The sequence below is a fragment of the Triticum dicoccoides genome, chromosome 7B (assembly GCF_002162155.2).
Source record: "Triticum dicoccoides isolate Atlit2015 ecotype Zavitan chromosome 7B, WEW_v2.0, whole genome shotgun sequence".
In the NCBI taxonomy this organism is placed as follows: domain Eukaryota; kingdom Viridiplantae; phylum Streptophyta; class Magnoliopsida; order Poales; family Poaceae; genus Triticum; species Triticum dicoccoides.
The window spans coordinates 251,786,647-251,793,056 of NC_041393.1; positions in this window are offsets into that span (position 1 = coordinate 251,786,647).

The following is a 6,410-nucleotide window of genomic DNA, read 5'->3' on the forward strand; positions in this document are numbered from 1 at the left end:
ATTATTTTCGATAGTAACAAGTGACAGTAAATTTCAGCACACTATATAAATTTTCGTTACCAATTTCCACCTACCAAAGGCGCTTCACTCCCCGGCAACGGCGCCAGAAAAGAGTCCTGATGACCCACAAGTATAGGGGATCTATCGTAGTCCTTTCGATAAGTAAGAGTGTCAAACCCAACGAGGAGCACAAGGAAATGACAAGCGATTTTTAGTAAAGTATTCTCTGCATGCACTGAAATTATCGGTAACAGATAGTTTTGTGATAAGGTAATGCATAACAGGCAACAAGTAAAAAAAGTAAACAAGGTGCATCAAGGTGGCCCAATCCTTTTTGTAGCAAAGGACAAGCCTGGACAAACTCTTATATAAAGAAAAACGCTCCCGAGGACACATGGGAATTATTGTCAAGCTAGTTTTCATCATGCTCATATGATTCACGTTCGTTACTTTGATAATTTGATATGTGGGTGGACTGGTGCTTGGGTACTGCCCTTCCATGGAAAAGCATCCCAATTATGATTAACCCTTCTCGCAAGCATCCGCAACTATGAAAGAAGAATTAAGGTAAACCTAACCATAACATGAAACATATGGATCCAAATCAGTCCCGTATGAAGCAACGCATAAACTAGGGTTTAAGTTTCTGTCACTCTAGCAACCCATCATCTACTTATTACTTCCCAATGCCTTCCCCTAGGCCGAAACAATGGTGAAGTGTCATGTAGTCGACGTTCACATAACACCACCAGAGGAAAGACAACATACATCTCATCAAAATATCGAACGAATACCAAATTCACATGACTACCTATAACAAGACTTCTCTCATGTCCTTAGGAACAAACGTAACTACTCACAAGTCATATTCATGTTCATAATCAGAGGGGTATTAATATGCATAAAGGATCTGAACATATGATCTTCCACCAAATAAACCAACTAGCATCAACTACAAGGAGTAATCAACACTACTAGCAAGCCATAGGTACGAACCTGAGGTTTTGAGACAAAGATCAGATACAAGAGATGAACTAGGGTTTGAGAGGAGATGGTGGTGGTGAAGATGTTGATGGAGATTGACCCCCTCTCAATGAGAGGATCGATGGTGATGACGATGGTGACGATTTCCCCCTCCCGGACGGATGTTTCCCCGCCAGAACAGCTCTGCCAGATCCTTAGATTGGTTTCGCCAAGGTTCCGCCTCGAGACGGCGGCACTTCATCCCGAAAGATTCCTTATGATTTTTTCCAGGGCAAAAGACACCATGTAGCAGAAGATGGGCACGGGGGCTGCTAGGTGGCCCACGAGGCAGGGGCGCGCCCTCCACCCTCGTGGACAGTGGGTGGCCCCACTCTGGTGCTTTCTTCGCAAAATATTTTTAACATATTCCAAAACTGACTTCCGTGGAGTTTCAGGACTTTTGGAGTTGTGCATAATAGGTCTCGAATATTTGCTCCTTTTCCAGCCCAGAATTCCAACTGTCGGCATTCTCCCTCTTCATGTAAACCTTGTAAAATAAGAGAGAAAAGGCATAAGTATTGTGACATAATGTGTAGTAACAACCCATAATGCAATAAATATTGATATAAAAGCATGATGCAAAATGGACGTATCACCGACCAGGTCCTTGGGCTCCCATGCGAACACTTCCTTGTTGGCGTGCAAGAAGCAGACCAACGCTTTCTCTTGGTCCGGGGGGAGACCAGCTCCTATGGTCAAGGTGGAGCCTGACGCCTCATCCTCATCAACTAGCACTTGCTTCGTCTTGGCTCGGTCTTGGGAAAACAACTGCTTTTTCTTGGCTAGTGCTGCCCCCCGGAGCCTCAGGGCCCCCTATCTCACTCGACTGTGTGAACCCCATAGTCCTGAAGGCAAGCTTGAGGGCTTGCAGCGCATCCTTGGTGTCTCCTACCACCTTGAGGACACCGCTGCTATCTGGCATCTTCATGAGGTTGTAGGCTGGATGAGTTGCTGCCATGAACTTGGCCAGGGCTGGGTACCCAAGGATGGCGATGTATGGTAGGTCGATCCGGGCGATGTCGAAGTTGACGAGCTCAGTGCGGTAGTTGTCGCGGGTCCCAAAGGTCACGGGAAGGCGGTTTCGCCCCAGGGGGCTCGAAGAACCGTTCCCGACCCCGAAGAAGGGCTTGGTGGGGCGGAGTCGACCGTGGGGCACATGAAGCAAGCCAAACGCCTCCGAGGAGAGAATGTTTAGGCCGGCTCCACCATTGATGAGGATCTTGGTGGCCGCCACGTTGCAGATGGTGGGGGTGTAGAGCATCGGGAGCGCGCCTGCTCTCGCTGCAGTAGCAGGGTGATCTTCTGGGCCGATGGTGAGGTCGGCCTTGGGCGCCGCCCAGCCCGGGGGAGCCCCCGACTGCACTTGGGCAGCACCCACCTGCCGATAGAACTACTTGATGTGGCGGTCGGAGGGTGGCGCCGGTGAGCCACCCAGAAGAGCTGCGATGGCGGGAGGCACCGGTGCCGCGAACTGCGTGATGAAGAGGTCGCGGATTTCCTCCCAGGAGGCCATAGAAGACTCAGCAAGCTGAGCAGCCAGGCGCGTGGCACGCCCACGAGGGCCATGGGGAGCCAGTTGGTCATCACCTTGTCGTCCCCATCGGCTTCCCAAACTACCTCCTCGTACACCTGGAGGAAGGCAGCCGGATCCGCTACATCGCCATAGCAAGGCAGCATTTCTGGCCTGAACTTGGGTGGCCACTGCACCTGTCGCAAGGCGGGGGTGAAAGTGTGGAGGCTCATGGCTCCCCCAGAGGTGCGCGACAGCCCAGTCGACTTAGGAGCACCCGGCATCTGAGCCGGAGGCGGGATGTGGCGGACGAAGCGGCGGATCTCCGATGCACCCCTACCTGGCACGCCAAATGTCGGATTTCGGGTTCCACAAACCCTTGAGAGGTTCCAACTCTGGGGTGCGTGTGGAGATCTCAATCTGCATAGCCTGCCAACTCGCAAACCTCACTGCCTAGCGCGTCGAGCTCGAAGGGAAAGGAAGACACGACAGTTTACCCAGGTTCGGGCCACCTTGCAATGTAAAACCCTACTCCTGCTTTGTGGTGGATTTGCCTTGAGGGGTTGAGGAAGAACTAGTACAGTGGAGAATAGCCTCAGGAAGCATGTTCTTGAGCTCAAGTGAGCTGGTGAGGGTGGAACGGATCCGATCGACTCCCTTCTCTGTGGATTCGACCCACTTCCTTGGTGGTGGCTAGGTCCTATTTATAGTGGCCTTGGTCCTCTTCCCAAATGTAGGCGGGAGGGGATCCCACAACGGCCAAATTTGCAGGGAGACAACAAGTACGTCCTATCCTGACTAAAGTGGTCTTTGCCTGCAAAAGCCTTTGGTCGTGATGCTGCGGTGGGCTCAGCGATGACCTCCGTCTTGCCGTCCTAGCGGTCTTGGTCTTGTTGCACCAGAATGGAAACCTTTGGTTGATTCCTTGGGACTCCGCGCCTGCTGCTTGCCTCCTTTGCACCGAAGGGGAAATGGTACTCTGCGCCCGCCGGTGCCCTCCTGGCCTTGGTCGTCATGGCTCACGTCAGTTGAGCCTCGCGAGGTGCTCCTTGCATAGAAATCTCTGCTCCTCGGGAGCCAGCCTGGGGAGGCCGATCCCTTGGGAGGTCTTGATGTCATTCGCCTCGCGAGGATTGGTCCCTCACGAGGGTCTTGAGTTGTTGATGCTGAAACTGGGCCGTACCAGGCCGTCGATGGAGCCATGCCATGGGCCGCAGGCAGGCAAGTCTGGGTACCCCCGTATCCAGAACGCCGACATAAAAGGACTGATGCAACAAAAGATTATTGGAACCATGGATACGACACTAACTTGGAATCAAGCTTGTTGTGCGAGGTGGAACGATAAAACAAGGAAATCAACGTAAGCTTAGCTCATCATAAAAGGTTGTGCTCCAGGATTAAGGACCGAGTAGCACAGTTAAAATTAGCACGATAATGATGTAGCCGATCAGGTTCGGAATGACATGATGGAGTATTAAACTTCTCAACAACAAATTACTGGGAGTACTGAATCTCAGTGTTGATTTGATTCACAAATCGGTGTTCTCGGTTGACGAAAACCTAGAACCCGTGGAGTGACTATGACGGGGAAATGTACTACTTCATCAGAAATTCATAAGATGAATTGCAATGGGTTGATATCCTCGAGATACCAGGGGGTAATACTCAAAGGTAGAACAAAATAGAGGTTGGGCAGGCGTACTGATCTGCAGAAGGCAAGTACTTTAGCCTGTCCGAGAAATAGAATCAAAGGAGAACAATCATGGTCGGAATCACGGTTGCAATGGCTCAATTCAGAGATACCAGATGATATTTATCAAGGAAATAGTTATTATTATAAGACGCTTCCATGATAGGATCTACATCGTGTCCATGGGCATGAACACAAAGTTCAAGGTCGACTCCCACTTCTCTAATGCATATCCTTTCATTTACTTCTCTCCTTCGACAAAGTTGTAGTGTTGAAATTTTATCTGACATAACAATAGTAGAGTATGACCGTAGTAGTTTCCAGGTTCACACATATTGGAAAGGCATAGGTTCAACTCATCGGGGCCTCTTAGGAAAATATACCACAAACTTCAGGAGTAAATAATACAAGCTCGAAAGCAGAGCATGTTCGACAAGGCAGATGATATAATTTACCGAAGGCAATATGTGTCAGGGAAAGAACTTCTCAAGGTTTTGTATACGAAGGACACTGTTGGATGATAATTCAACAAAGGATCCGACGGTCCACAAAGGATCTAGTGTGAGTATTGGTACTCAGTTGGAAGAAGAAAAAAAGTGCAAAGTTATTGGATTACAGAAACAACTAACTAATTCAGAAATCCAATGCAAAGGAATTATTATTTCCAAATCAAGTGATCAGAAGCAAACGCTCTGATTAAGGATGGATAAGTTGGGTAAGCTTAAGGGTACAATCGACGACAATTTGATTGGTCGACATCCAACTCATGTTTAAAATGGTGACTTAGCCGGAAGGATGAATTCTAGGATCTGGCTGAGGATTGCGAGCATTTGCAACATATTGAATCAATGGACTAAACTGATAATGACAAAGGATGCCAATAAGATTACCAGACTTATGGGAGTAATCATAATGCTAGCAAGCAGGAATTGCAAGAGCATTAGGTTGTTGAGGATTTTCAAAAGAATGAATGGTATTTCGAAGACTTTTGTGAAATACATGAATCAACTTGGGATGAGCGGATACTCGATAGGTGCAAAAATTTATCTGTAGGGGTATTCAGGTGGCCTAGAACTGCAAGGTAGTAGACACAAAGTTTTCTCGGAGCAATAGAGAGAATTTCATGGTATCTCGTAATAGCAAGATCAACAGGGAATAAAAGTAAGAAATACATGTGTATGTATTTATCCATAGGGATATCTTGGTGGTAGGGAATTGCAAGAGCAATGGCACAAAGTCTCAAGAGAATAATGGAGAGTATCTTCAAAATCTTCTGGTGCAGCCGACGATCATCTGGAATGAGGGCTCTCCGGGAGGAAGTATTTACGAGAACCTAAAGTTAGAGTTAGCAAAATAATTTAACCTGAATAGAAGAGAGATTGGAGTCCCAGAGTATAGACGAGGAGTAAAAGATCCTAATACCACACAATGGCGACGTGGGCCCGGAAGACACACAGCCATGTTAGTAAAAGTTTTGTAAGTGACTAGACTCGACTTTGGCCAAGGAGTGTGGAAGGGGGGGTTTCCTACAGGCAGTCGTCTATGATACCAACTTGTGATGCCCCCGATTCAATCGTACACTAACACTACTAGGGAAAACCTTATACACAGAATCTTAGCAGCAGCGCGGTTTAAAAACAAACGCTCCTGCTACTTAGCAGTAGCGAGCTTGATGAAAGCTCGCTACTAATAACGCGGTAGCAGTAGCGCCCTAGATGAAACAAGCGCTACTACTATAATTGCCATGGCGTTGCCTCCACGCTAGATATAGTAGTAGCACCCTTCCCTGGACGCGATGCTGCTAAAGTACTTAGTAGCAGCGTTTTTCTTCAAAACTTGCTCCTGCTAAGTATTAGCTATAGCGCGTTTACTAAAGTGCGCTACTGCTAGTTCGACTTAACCACCCGCGGGCTCAAAATTTTGCTAAGTCCTCCATTCCCCCATATTCTCCTACTCCTCTGTCGCCGCCGCCCGAGCCTGCCCTCACCGCCGCCGCCCGAGGCTGCCCTCAACCTCACCACCGCCGCCGGCCACCGCTCTCGACCTCACCATCGCCGCCCTCGACCTCACCGTCGCCGCCCTCGACCTCACCGCCGCCGCCCAAGCCCGCCCAGCACCGCCGCCTCCCGATCCCGAGCCCGCCCTCGCCGCCCCTACCTCTCCGTCGCCGAGCACCTCCTCGCCACC